At 42.2% G+C, this 15,184-nt stretch overlaps 1 protein-coding gene across 6 annotated transcripts in view; it reads right to left on the bottom strand.

Annotated features, from left to right (window-relative positions):
• ephb2b (eph receptor B2b) overlaps positions 1-15,184 on the bottom strand; it is a 159,941-nt gene that overhangs the window by 49,339 nt on the left and 95,418 nt on the right. The window lies entirely within an intron of this gene.

Raw genomic sequence — 15,184 nt, 5'->3', positions numbered from 1 at the left:
GTTGATAAAGCAGTTGGTCATGACATTTCCCCCTTACTGGAACAGTAATATCTTGGATAATGAAATCATGCTTTTTGCTTTATGAAATGTATCGCGCCTCTGGGATAGGGCAGACAGCGCGCACACACACACACATACAGAGCACATATAAACACACACACACAACATGCTATGATTCATAGGTTTATTTTAGGGAGTATGCGTGTCTCCACTACACTATCCATATCAATGTGTTTGGAGTCTTTCTGAGTTTTGACAGCGACTGTCAGAGCCCTGGCCCCTAAACTCCCAAATGTACCCTTTTCTCAAGGACAGGCTGTTGCCTGGGAAACAGGAGCTCCTGTCATGGAGGACCTCACCGTTCCGCATGCTGCACCTAGAGCTTCGAGCAGTGATCAGAGACACTGTCTAGAACAGGAGGAGGAGGAGAAAGAGGAGAGGGAGCACCTCCTGTAGACAACCACGACGTTAAAGTGGAACGGACAGCATTTTAACAACGTGAAATAGTATTAACATTTGTTCATATACACCCCTAGAAAGAACATGATGCCTTTGTTGTTATTTTCTGACAAGCAAGCACTCATTTTCACATTTTCATACATTCAGAGAATGTTTGGGACTGACATAGAGTAAGGGATTTGTGAAAATTCTATAGCAATATAGACTGGGAAAGCAGCTGTCCGTTTGGACAATTAATAGACATTGTAGTAAATAAAACCTAATAAAAACATCTGTCATGTCCAGGACCGGAGTCTACACAGACCAGTGTGCCATAGCCAATCAGAGTTACAATAGGCCAATATGCAAATAAGCCATTTACCACATAGGCAGACCCCTCTAGCGACTTTTCTTGGTAAAAGATTCTAGCGACAAATTCAGCTACTTAAACGGGCCTCCCATCATTCACTTTGAACTGGACTGTGTAATTAGAGGCAGTAGCAACACCCGACTTTAGATTATTAGAAATCATTCACCAAAAGCCATAAATACACCTGAATAGATTTCTGCAAATATGTAAATCCCACGGGTGTCCTCTTACATTTGGAAACGTTACGTTCCTATCAATCAAACAACCATGAAATGCTAACTCTCCCTCAGTTGCCTATGCACATCAACAACAACAAAATCAACAACTAATGTTAGCCAAAGCGAGAAGAACTCAAATCTAATGAGGGAACAGTAGATAAACCCTCTCAAACTTTGTCAGTTGGCCGTCACAATTGTACTCATAAACAATGTGGAATAGTAGTCTGCTCGCCCTGCAGCTTGCCTGCCAATGCATGCCCGTCCCAACCCACGTTTTAACAAATGAATGGGAACTTGCCTGCCTACCCGCCCATTTGATAGATGCCAAATACATTTGATTGACAACTGAGAGATATGCTAACTGTGGATAACAGAAAAATGAAATGGGGAGGGGGGAAGTTGTCAACTTACCCACTCGTCCAATGACAACATCCTCCCAGCAGCAGCAAACATTAGGCTCCAGGTTTTTAGCTTGCTAAATAAATAGGGACAAAAATAAATAAGCTAGCCCATTAGCCACATTATGACTGACTTGTGACCATTGCCCTTGCTAATTTGATTGTATTGACATTCCAGGCCATTCCTTACATTTGTCAGTTTTTGTCGAACATATTGAGTCATTGTAACTGAAACAGTTTATCCCGAATGGCTGGAGGAAGCAAACAATGTACCAGGCCAGCTGTGATTTACAACCTGATAGCAATATTTGACTACCAAGAAATGTATTGGTGAATTATATGAATCATGCATTGAACTGCATCCATCTATTCTGCCTTACTCTACGTCATGGACTTGTTTTGTCAAATATAACCTATTTTTAAAACATCTTGTAAAGTTGGTTTGTAGCAAAACTGGGAATTTGATATTTTGACTGATATTATGATTGTCTGTTTCATATCTGAAAAGTAGTTAAAACACTGTCAGTTCCACTTCAACGTGTACATGACAATAAGAGGATTCTTTGAATTCCTGTCAATGATTTGTTGATTGAAATCATCCGTATCAAAACCCCTGGGCAGTATTTTTTCACCTAGCACAAAACAACTAATCCCCGGATGGCTGTGGGTATCCCGGGTAGGTGAGAAGCATGCAGTGAGGGATCTTTTGTTGCCAAGAGACAGATGCAGGAAATAGCTGACAGAGGCTGTCTCTACTGTGTGCATGGAGGAGGGGCCTCCCTCTCTCACACTCTCTCTCACACTCTCTCTCTCTTTCCCTCTCTCTCTCTCTCTCTGTCTCTCCCTCTGTCCAAACAAAGCCAGTGAGCAGTACTAGTCCAGCCCTTAGTGACAGAGGCTCCCCAAGGTGGGGTGTGCATGATGGACAGGAGGCATAAAGGGACTGTGTTGCCCGTTACTGGAGACAAGGAGGCAACATGGGGTAGTCAGATGGGAGGGGGGGGGGCACATTGCAGGGAGCAGCTGGCATTGAATCCTGTCACTGTCCCTATGTAACCCTCTGACGTACCCACACACGTACAAGCACATACACACACACGCCACACACACACATAGTAAGATAAACATCGTCATTTACGAAACCCTGGGTATCATATTCATAATCTGTGTCTCATGTCTGAAGCCTCGTATCCCTGGAGTGTATTTATTAGAGATGATATCACTTCTGACCACAAGGATTTAATGAGATGATGGGGAGTCTGAATTCTATTATCCATCCAATCTTTAACAGAAAAAACAACAGCTGCACCGAGCCCACCTAGTCACACACACATACACATACGTATGTCCCATAAAAAAAAATGAAATAAAACACAGTACTAGTCAAAAGTTTGGACACACCTACTCGTTCAAGGGTGTTTCTTTATTTTTACTATTTTCTACATACGGAATCACGTAGTAACCAAAATAGTGTTAAACAAATCAAGATTCTTCAAAGTAGCCACCTTTTGCCTTGGTGACAGCTTTGCACACATTTGGCATTCTCTCAACCAGCTTCAATAATTAATCACCTGGAATGCATTTCACTTAACAGGTGTGCCTTGTTAAAAGGTAATTTGTGGAATTTCTTTCATTAATGCGTTTGAGCCAATCAGTTGTGCAGTGACAATGTAGGGGTGGTATACAGAAGATAGCCCTATTTGGTAAAAAACCAAGTCCATATTATGTTAAGAACTGCTCAAATAAGCAAAGAGAAACGACAGTCCATCATTACTTTAAGACATGAAGGTCAGTCATACAGAAAATGTCAAGAACTTTAAAAGTTTCTTCAAGTGCAGTCATTAAAACCATCAAGCGCTATGATGAAACCTGGCTCTCATGAGGACCGCCATAGGAAGGGAAGACCCAGAGTTACCTCTGCTGCAGAGGATAAGTTCATTAGAGGTTAACTGCACCTCAGATTGCAGCCCAAATAAATGCTTCACAGAGTTCAAGTAACAGAACATCAACTGTTCAGAGGAGGATGCGTGAATCAGGCCTTCATGGTCGAATTGCTGCAAAGAAACCACTACTATAGGACACCAATAAGAAGAAGAGAGCAATGGACATTAGACCAGAGGAAATCTGTCCTTTGGTCTGATGAGTCCAAATTTGAGATTTTTGGTACAAACCGCCGTGTCTTTGTGAGATGCAGAGTAGGTGAACGGATGATCTTTGCATGTGTGGTTCCCACCGTGAAGCATGGAGGAGGTTTGATGGTGTGAGGGTGCATTGCTGGTGACACTGTCTGTGATTTATTTAGAATTCAAGGCACAATTAACCAGCTTGGCTACAACAGCGCTCTGCAGCGATACACCATTCCATCTGGTTTGCGCTTAGTGGGACTGTCATTTGTTTTTCAACAGGACAAACCCAAAACACACCTCCAGGATGCGTAAGGGCTATTTGACCAAGAAGGAGAGTGATGGAGTGCTGCATCAGACTACCTGGCCTCCATAATCACCCGACCTCAACCCAATTGAGATAGTTTGGGATGAGTTGGACCGCAAGGTGAAGGAAAAGCAGCCAACAAGTTCTCCGCATATGTGGGAACTCTTTCAAGAATGTTGAGAAATCATTCCTCATGAAGCTGGTTTAGAGAATGCCAAGAGTGTGCAAAGCTGTCATCAAGGCAAAGGGTGTCTACTGTCGTGTCTTTGGCTATGCCGGATTAAGTGATATGACATGCTATTCTATAAAATTATTTCTCCGTAATTAATATCACCTGATTGAGCTAATCATGTAAATGTAATTAACTAGAGAGTCGGGCACCACAAAATAATATTTATAGAGCTGTTATCTTCCGAATAAACTCTTAAAGACCTAGTAATATTTTACATCAATAGCAGTCAATATTAATCGTCCTCTTAATTCAGTCTCATCTGAAAGTTGTAAATTCTTGGTCTGCACGAACCCTGGCTAACAATTTGAATCAGCAATACAAAATTGGGTTTAATTATTTATTTACTAAATACCTAACTAATCACACAGAATTACACTTATACATAATTAAATCATAACTTGATTACAAATTACGTCATAAAGGAAAACGTCCCTAGCGGGCGGAACAGATATGACAGCTTGTTACACAAAGGAAAAGGGCTGGGTTTGAGTGAAAGAGCGGGAAGATTGTGGGACACAGGGAGAAGCTGTGGTATCGTAAATACAGTATCTGATGCATTCTAAATTACCGCCCATTTGGAAAAGGAAAACGCAATAAATATTTACTCTGAGCTGCGCTTCGGTAGGTTGGTGGTAGATGGAAGGCCGTGTTGCCAAACCGAGTCCTTTGAAGAATGTCTCTGGTTGTCAATTGGATACGTTGTAGTAACGTCGTTGGGTGATAGACAGAATACTCTGTCTGTTCCTTCCTAACCCTCGTTGCATCTGCTGTTGCTAACTCAACGGCTAGTAGGTATCACTTCTGTAGTGAATAAGAGTTCAAAGTTCATACCATTCGCAACCAAGCTCACACTGATGTTGGCTTTGTTCTGCAGTTATTATCTGAACCATTCTGACATTGGACCGTCGTCCTCACATCATCGGAACAGGAGGTTATATTGTCGTCAAGGGCAGGGAGAGGAGGGCGTGTTTGAAAAGTTTTATAGCCCATGTCCCTTCACAGGGGCGGGCCACTGATTGAGCAGCACTATCTTATGAAAACCCAAATCTCACATTTTAGAAGCTAAAATCACATTTCATCCCATCACAAATAATTTCATATTCAAAAATTTAAATTGAACAACAATTTCATGTGAATCCGATAACTCTGATGTGTATACTTTCCACTGTAGAGTTTATGTCATCTTATCATTGATGAGAATGTCTCAGATGACAACCGAACTGACATCATATTCATTAAGTACCACTGCATATGTTCAATTGTTCAGATTACCAGAATATAGTTCATTTCCCCCCCACCTTCTGATGTTCCCAGAGTCTCTATGTTAACCAAGGGTTTTGCAAATGTAACCTCAGTAGGGTAGAGAGATGAAAAATGGGGGAAGAGATATTTATGACTGTCATAAACCCCCAGGCCAACGTCATGACACTACTTTGAAAAATCTATTTTTTGGTTACTACATGATTACATATGTGTTATTTCATCATTTTGATGTCTTCACTATTATTCTACAATGTAGAAAATGGTAGAAATAAAGAAAATAAATGTGTCTTTGCTGCCCTTCTTGACACCAGGCCATCCTCCAAAAGTCTTCGCCTCACTGTGCATGCAGATGCACTCACACCTGCCTGCTGCCATTCCTGAGCAAGCTCTGTACTGGTGGTGCCCCGATCCCGCAGCTGAATCAACTTTAGGAGACGGTTCTGACGCTTGCTGGACTTTCTTGGGCGCCCTGAAGCCTTCTTCACAACCATTGAACCGCTCTCCTTGAAGTTCTTGATGATCCGATAAATTATTGATTTAGTTGCAACAATATCCTTGCCTGTGAAGCCCTTTTTGTGCAAAGCAAAGATTACAACACGTGTTTCCATGCAGGTAACCATGATTGACAGAGGAATAACAATGATTCCAATGACTTTGTGAAAATTAATATTTGTGTCATTCTCAAAACTTGTGGCCACGACTGTATAAATATTTTAAGTCGTGGCTGTCATTTGATGTATTTGATGTAGAGTATTTCAACAAACAGAGGTACCCTGTCCACCTATCCCCCAACCCCCTGTGTTTTATCACTGGTTGATAAATACTGCCAAACCTGTACAGTTTATACATGTCATTTTGAAGTATTATGTTGGCAAGGAACCATCATGGTCTTTTTGCAGAGCCAATCCAGTTCTCAATCATGGACTAACACCTTTCAGGAATCAACCAGTTCTTGCCTGTACTTGATATTGCATGCATAATGTCAACACATGATCCAAGCCTCACAGAGGTGAAGAAAAATGATCCCTATTCCACCACAATTAGCGTTTTTCATCATGAATGTTGTTCTGGAGGCAGCTCTACAGAGTAGTCACTCGCTAGCACAGCCACAAAGACATTGAATCAGATTTTAAACCTAACCCTAACTTTAACCCTAACCTATTTTCATACATTTTTATAATATAGCCAATTTTTACTTTGCAGCTGGCCTATCTAAGGGGAAATCACTCAGTTTTGCCTCCAGGACAAGACTTGTGACAATAAGCATCAACCTGCTATTTCACCACTGCAGAACTCAAAATGTCCCCTATCCTGTGACCCACGTATACTTCATCAGATACTTAAGCATTAAGGTCTGAGGGGGTGTGGTATATGGCCAATATACCACAGCAAAGAGTTGTTCTTATGACTGACACAACGTGGAGTGCATGGATGCAGCACTTAGTCATGGTATATTGGTCATATACCACAAACCCCCGAGGTGCCTTATTGCTATTATAAACTGGTTACCAACGTAATTACAGCAGTAAAAATACAAGTTTTGTCATACCCGTGGTATACCACGGCTGTCAGCCAATCAGCATACAGGGCTCGAACTACACAGTTTATAACTTCATTTGTCAACTGGGTGTTAAAAAAGATCCACTGATTCATGAAAATGTGTGTCAAAACAAGCCACACGAGCAAACCACCAGAACATGATTCCACCTGGTATCTCATCTCACACAAACTCTAAACAAACTGTGCAGCAGGAGACATACACACACACATGCTCTTTAATAATGGCTAGCTTCACTATGCCACTACACCTGCGCCTGTCTGAATGGCAGAGGATTGTTCTGAGGTGATTCAGTTGAAAGGCTTAATGACGCCTATGTAGGGGTGGAATACATTAAACGTCTCAATCATGGATCCAGAGTGAGGTGGTGCCCCAGAACATTTACACTGAATGATTAGCCTTTAAACATGTAATTGATTCATCTAAAACAAGGGAAGCCTCTGCTATTCATCTTGGTGCTCTTATTGTCTACCACCCTCCATGACTATGTCCTTAACCCCGTTACAGAAAGGGGCTAGGCCAGCCGGGCTTCCCTCCATTTGTCCTAATCAATGGAGCCTGTTCAATCCAGACCTGGGGGGGTCAGTGAAATTAAGTACCCAGCTCACACTGCAGCGAGTCGGGGCCAACACAGCCTGGGCATGAGGGAGATGAGCATGGCCTTTGTTGCCATGGTAACGCTGGCTAGCCGAGCCACTGCCACTTATCCCTCCCTGTCCCCTCCTTATTTATTTGGCAGATCCAAAATGGCTGCGCAGTGGAACAATGGCACTCCTCCATGACACTGAAGCAAATGTACTTCAAAATGAAATATACACATTTTCACCCTTCATTTTCTCAGAGAGATGATTAAACACTGGTGGACTGGGAGAGGGTGTGTCCTTATTGGAATTGTTTCCATAGTCTAAACAACCCATATGTCACAGAGTTATGATCCAGAAGTACCATTCCCCAGGGCATAAATAAACAAGATGTATTGTATTGTAGCTATTGATCTAGAGATAAACCACTGTATTAATGGGTTTAATAAATAACCACACACCACTATAGGACACTGTAGATGGTCAGATATTGCAAAATAGAAAGAGTGGGAATGAGCTTCAGACTGGCAGGGAAGCCAGTGATGGGGGAATGGAGAACTGGGAGTAACCATGCCCAGCAGCCTATCCCATGGCATCACCATGGCGGCAGGTGGTGGACAATGATGTCTATCATCACAAGACAGAATATGTCTCAGCACTGAAACAAACACATTACCTCACCTGACACACACACACACACACACACACACACACACACACACACACACACACACACACACACACACACACACACACACACACAGTGTAATATCTTATTTTTCTGAACAGATATACATCTATCTGTTTTTTCTACGCATCGGCAGGACAGAACGGCAGCTACGGGTTATGAAGCTCAAGTGGCAATCTTTAATATTAAGGAAAAGTTGATGTTCTGCTCACGTCAGTTAGAATACCTCATGGTAAGTTGTAGACCATACTATTTACCAAGAACGTTTTAATCTGTGTTTTTCATAGCTGTCTATTTACCCCCACAAGCCAATGCTGGCACTAAGACTGCACTCAACGAGCTGTATAAGGCCATAAGCAAACAAGAAAATGCTCATCCAGAGGCGGCGCTCCTATTGGCTGGTTATTTTTATGTACAGAAAAAACTCTTGCTCACCTGTACTCCACACAGAAATGCATACAATGTTCTCACTCTCTCTCCATTAGGCAAATTTGACCATAACTCTATCTAGGGCTGGGCGATATGGCCAAAATATATCACGGTATTTTTTAAAACGGTATGACGGTATTTTTAGTTTTTGAATAATGAAAGTTATACATTTGCTTTATCAGTAGTTAGTGATCCTATAGAGGCAACACATACATGCTAAGTGATTTCAATTAGTCTTCCTTCATACTGATTGTTTTATACTGTTCAATTCAACTTCAACCAAAACAAATTTCAGCAATTTTATAATTTCTGCATTTCCAACATAGTCGTGAAGAGGGCACGACAATGCCTCTTCTCCCTCAGGAGGCTCAAAAGATTTGTCAGGACCCTCAGAACCTCAAAAGGTTATACAGCTGCACCACTGAGAGCAGCTTGACTGGCTGCATCACCACTTGCTATGACAACTGATTGGCATTCGACCGCAAGGTGCTACAGAGGGTAGTGCGTACAGCCAGTACATCAGTGGGGACAATTTCCCTGCCATCCAGGACCTCTATACCAGGCGGTGTCAGAGGAAGGCCTTAAGAATTGTCACAGACTCCAGCCATCCAAGTCATAGACTGTTCTCTCTGCTACCACACGGAAAGCGGTACCGGTGCACCAAGTCTGGAACCAACAGAACCCTGAACAGCTTCTACCCCCAAGCCATAAGACTTCTAAATAGTTAGTTAAGTAGTTAACCAAATACAGTGCCTTGCGAAAGTATTCGGCCCCCTTGAACTTTGCGACCTTTTGCCACATTTCAGGCTTCAAACATAAAGATATAAAACTGTATTTTTTTGTGAAGAATCAACAACAAGTGGGACACAATCATGAAGTGGAATGACATTTATTGGATATTTCAAACTTTTTTAACAAATCAAAAACTGAAAAATTGGGCGTGCAAAATTATTCAGCCCCCTTAAGTTAATACTTTGTAGCGCCACCTTTTGCTGCGATTACAGCTGTAAGTCGCTTGGGGTATGTCTCTCAGTTTTGCACATCGAGAGACTGAAATGTTTTCTCATTCCTCCTTGCAAAACAGCTCGAGCTCAGTGAGGTTGGATGGAGAGCATTTGTGAACAGCAGTTTTCAGTTCTTTCCACAGATTCTCGATTGGATTCAGGTCTGGACTTTGACTTGGCCATTCTAACACCTGGATATGTTTATTTTTGAACCATTCCATTGTAGATTTTGCTTTATGTTTTGGATCATTGTCTTGTTGGAAGACAAATCTCCATCCCAGTCTCAGGTCTTTTGCAGACTCCATCAGGTTTTCTTCCAGAATGGTCCTGTATTTGGCTCCATCCATCTTCCCATCAATTTTAACCATCTTCCCTGTTCCTGCTGAAGAAAAGCAGGCCCAAACCATGATGCTGCCACCACCATGTTTGACAGTGGGGATGCTGTGTTCAGGGTGATGAGCTGTGTTGCTTTTACGCCAAACATAACGTTTTGCATTGTTGCCAAAAAGTTCAATTTTGGTTTCATCTGACCAGAGCACCTTCTTCCACATGTTTGGTGTGTCTCCCAGGTGGCTTGTGGCAAACTTTAAACGACACTTTTTATGGATATCTTTAAGAAATGGCTTTCTTCTTGCCACTCTTCCATAAAGGCCAGATTTGTGCAATATACGACTGATTGTTGTCCTATGGACAGAGTCTCCCACCTCAGCTGTAGATCTCTGCAGTTCATCCAGAGTGATCATGGGCCTCTTGGCTGCATCTCTGATCAGTCTTCTCCTTGTATGTGCTGAAAGTTTAGAGGGACGGCCAGGTCTTGGTAGATTTGCAGTGGTCTGATAATCCTTCCATTTCAATATTATCGCTTGCACAGTGCTCCTTGGGATGTTTAAAGCTTGGGAAATCTTTTTGTATCCAAATCCGGCTTTAAACTTCTTCACAACAGTATCTCGGACCTGCCTGGTGTGTTCCTTGTTCTTCATGATGCTCTCTGCACTTTTAACGGACCTCTGAGACTATCACAGTGCAGGTGCATTTATACGGAGACTTGATTACACACAGGTGGATTGTATTTATCATCATTAGTCATTTAGGTCAACATTGGATCATTCAGAGATCCTCACTGAACTTCTGGAGAGAGTTTGCTGCACTGAAAGTAAAGGGGCTGAATGATTTTGCACGCCCAATTTTTCAGTTTTTGATTTGTAAAATGTTTTTGAAATATCCAATAAATGTCATTCCACTTCATGATTGTGTCCCACTTGTTGTTGATTCTTCACAAAAAAATACAGTTTTATATCTTTATGTTTGAAGCCTGAAATGTGGCAAAGATCGCAAAGTTCAAGGGGGCCGAATACTTCCGCAAGGCACTGTAGCTACTCGGACTGTGCCTTGACCCCTTTTCCACCAACTCTTCTGACTCATCACATATGCTGCTGCTACTGTTTATTATCTATCCTGTTGCCTAGACACTTTATTCCTAGGTATATGTACATATCTACCTCAATTATCTCGTACCCCTGCACATCGACTCTGTACTGGTACCCTGTGCATATAGTCAACTTATCGTAACTCATTGTGAATGTATTATTATTATAATAAATTATTTTATTATTACGTGTTTTACTTTTTTATTATTTATCTATTTTCTTTCTCTCTGCATTGTTGGGAAGGGTCCATAAGTAAGCATTTCACTGTTGGTTTACACCTGTTGTTTACGAAGCATGTGACAAATAAAATCTGATTTGATTTGAGTACTGCACCCATACCCTGCCACTGTTCTAGGGTTAGCTAGCTTTCCCCCGGCACTCCTCTGAACGTTCCACGGCCACATACCTGACATATCCAGACAGGCTGATACAAATCTAATCTCTTACATTAATACTGAAGTGATGAAAAGGTTATAATACAAATAGAATGCGGATGTAGACTGCTGTATTTCTCAAAGGTTGACCTACTGTATCTTTGTTCTGTACTGGTGATGCTGGTATACTTATGCATGTTTGTCATGTATCTTCCAGACACAAACACACAGATGCTAAACACATACACAAACAAACTGCATTAATACAAGTTTGCTTCTAAAATCCTGTTTTTGCGTCAGCGAAAGGTCAGTAAACCCAAGCGGGGCGTAATAGAACTCCGGGAGATTAGGAACTCAGTGGTGGCCTGCCTGCCTGTGCCGAGGAGACTGGTGGTCGATTAGTCTTGGGTTCCTGGAGGCAGCAGGATTATCTAAGAGAGGCTGGTGGGGGTCGGGAGACCGTTGGGCTCAGAAACAGATCCCTGTCCAGAGTGTGAGAAAATATGGGAGTGACGCAGGCGCGGGGAGGCAGGGTCCATGACAGTTTGACGAGGAAACGTGATGGGATTCCATCCAGGACACACAGACACACGCACTGTGGACCATTGTTAGCCAAGGTCACAGACAGGAAAATACAGCAAAACCCTCTTACAGATGAGATCACAGACATGGTCTCTTTCCTTAGAATGCATCATCAAGCTTTCATCAGCGTGTCAGAATTTTAAAGAGCCACTGAACATGCTGATTGGCACGTGTTTTTCTGTTGCTCATTCGAAAAATTTGATTTCAGTCTTGGAGGTGTGTTTCCTGACCGATTCTGCATTTGGTTAATGACGTTTGTCCCCCATGAGACACTGTAGATGCGGAAGCCTATTTCACTTCCTCAAAATCCCCAGAATGACTCTAAGATAACTCAAGAAATCTGTAATTAATGTTGATGTTTTTGTGAGGATGTTTAAGTTGAGCAATTTTACATTTAACTAAGGTGTTGCAATATTTCGAAAGTAAAAAAATATGCGACATGTTGTCTTACGTAAACAAATTGGGCTGCTGGGCAGGTCTGTCTCACTGTCTATGCTATCGGATAGAGAGAAATCAAAGCAAATGTTCACTCCATGTTAGTGTGCAAATGTACATCGTCAAATCAAAACCCAACCTTCATTTACCCGTTGTGACGCACGGATGTTCCAAATTTAGACGAGACTGACTTCACACCCGAAATGATCCTATTTAGACTTTGTAGTCAATTTGGACACTAGAATAACTGTTTCTGACTCATATCAATGCCACATAGGCTGTTTTCAAAGGGATTTGATGCTTTTTAAAAGGCAGTCGCTCTTTAACACAGAGAGACTAATCTAATTATTGTCACTAGGAGAATTTGAGTGTTCTGCATTCAAGTAATACCCCACCCCCTGCTCTCACTGTCATTTTGTTGCTCGAGAATAAAATATTGAAGTAAATATTGAGAAACGCAGAACACTGTTGCAATGTCAACACACTGCTAATTGCATTATTTTGCGTCATAGTTCATATAGTTCATATGTTACTTTCATAACATATGAACTATACTTGGAAATTAGTTGGGGTCCCTTCCAGGATTGAAATGCTTTTCTGCTGAAAGGCCCAGTTCTAGAGGGCAGGACTAGGGGCCTCCTGAGAGGTCAAATACCTGCTTATCAGCACATATACTGTACAGGTTCTGCCTAGACACGTTCAATTAGCCAGCACTTAGGCTGTGTATGAGAGGGCCACGTTCTCAGCATGGGGCACATATCAACAGAACCAGGGCGATGACAGAGGCCTGGCCCACAAAGACCTGATTGAGACCTGAGTGTGGCCAGACAGGAAATAAGTACTTATTAATAGCGGACTTGAAAAAGAGAGATGGATTTCTGCCCCCTCATATCAACATCCTTAGCTGATAGCTGTTAACAAGATAAATGCAGTAACTTCAGGATTAAGTCAATATTCAAGATTGAGATGAGGAAGAGATTACAGTTAGATGATGAAACGCATGTAAGAGATGCATATACTACAGATATTACTTCTGCCTGTGAGAAGAACTAGTCCTCATCCATTGCACCACACACACACACACACACACAAATCTACAGAGCAAAAGCCCAAACTCTCTTCGCTTCACTGTCAGCAAAGTCAAGTGCTTCCCAGACAGCTTCCAGCAGTCCTTTCACAGGGGAGCTGCATTTCAGATGGGCAGAGAAGGCTGACGTGTCTGGGCTTGTATGTCTCTATTGCTTTAATATTGCACTCATCTTGTTGTCTGTATTCATAGATCTCAGGTGCTTAGGACGGCATATTAACATTTGTGTTGAAGCTTGTCCCTACTTCTATGATCTCTAACATAGCCAGCAATGTAGTCCCATGGGAAGCATGCATGCTGGCGTTATGTATACACAGATGGAATTCAAGCCGGCATTTGCCAACCTTTCATTGGCCTTTTCCCTATTGCCACACTTTAATACCACTGAAGTAAAACACTGTAAATGATCCATTCTCAGTAAGGCTGCTTGCAGACCCTGTTGGTTTCTGGTAATCTCAAAGCTTTGCACCGTGTCGAGATAAAACATGGCCTGGCTGCTTGACAGTGTACACCAGCCTTCAGTCAGTGCTGGGATCAAATCTTCATAAAAGCCCTGCTTTAAAATGAACTCACACAGAGGCACTGCACAAGAGGAGACATACAATCACAGTGTTGTCAAGAGACCATAATGTATTCATTAGAGGAATGAATTGTATATAAACAGCCATTGCAGCCATTGCTACACACACAAGTTAAGTCCACTTCTGTCATGGACACTGCTCTGTCTCTTTTTGATATACATACCCTTATTTTACCTGATAAGCTGACTGAGAACACATTCTCATTTACAGCAACAACCTGAGGAATAGTTACAGGGGAGAGGGGAGATGAATGAGCCAATTAGAAGCTGGGGATGATTAGGTGGCTATGATGGTAAGAGGCCCAGATTGGGAATTTAGCCAGGACACCGGGGTTAACACCCCCACTCTTACAATAAGTGCCATGGGATCTTTAGTAAACACAGAGAGTCAGGACACCCATTTAACGTCCCATCCGAAAGACAACACCTCCTCCCCTAGTCGGGGAACTGAGTTTTCCCAACGGCTCCTTTACTGGACCTATGCAATCTAATGGTAAAATAGGTCATTGTGTGAATAACATGCGGTTAACACACTGCGTCCCCAAATCAATATGTGACATGCTATATTTGGTAACAAGGTCACGAGGAGGAGTTGTTGAGGCTGTATGGGGAGCGAGTGACATCATTCCAGTCTCGAGTCTAGGCCGCTTATTTTAGATGGAGATGACTTCCAAATGTCTTCTCGGGTGAGAGCTTCTGTCCATGGAGAGGGAGATATCCCCTGCTGTATTTGAGAATGTCACATTTTATTCAGTGTCAATGTCACACGAGCGCCCCTCCAGGCAACACACACGACATGATATTCATTGTAATCAAATATTCATAGAATGTAGGCCATTTATATTTCAACTAACTGAATGATATGTTTAAGCTCAAGTAGGGAGATTGGGCAAGGAAGAAAAATGTAGCAGTGTGTGACGAGTCCAGACACTGTGTTCCCAGTCTAATTTTCCCTGCTGTGCTCTGGGATCGATAATGTTAAAATGTCTAGTCTTGAGTTCGGCAAACACATCAATCAAGACCCTTCATTAGCTCTGGACAACAGTATGTGTGTGTGTGTGTGTGTGTGTCTGTGTGTGTGCATATGTGA

This window comes from Oncorhynchus tshawytscha, linkage group LG07 (assembly GCF_018296145.1).
Source record: "Oncorhynchus tshawytscha isolate Ot180627B linkage group LG07, Otsh_v2.0, whole genome shotgun sequence".
Lineage (NCBI taxonomy): Eukaryota > Metazoa > Chordata > Actinopteri > Salmoniformes > Salmonidae > Oncorhynchus > Oncorhynchus tshawytscha.
Note: the sequence above shows the minus strand (reverse complement) of the source record. Positions and strands in the feature narration are given on the sequence as shown.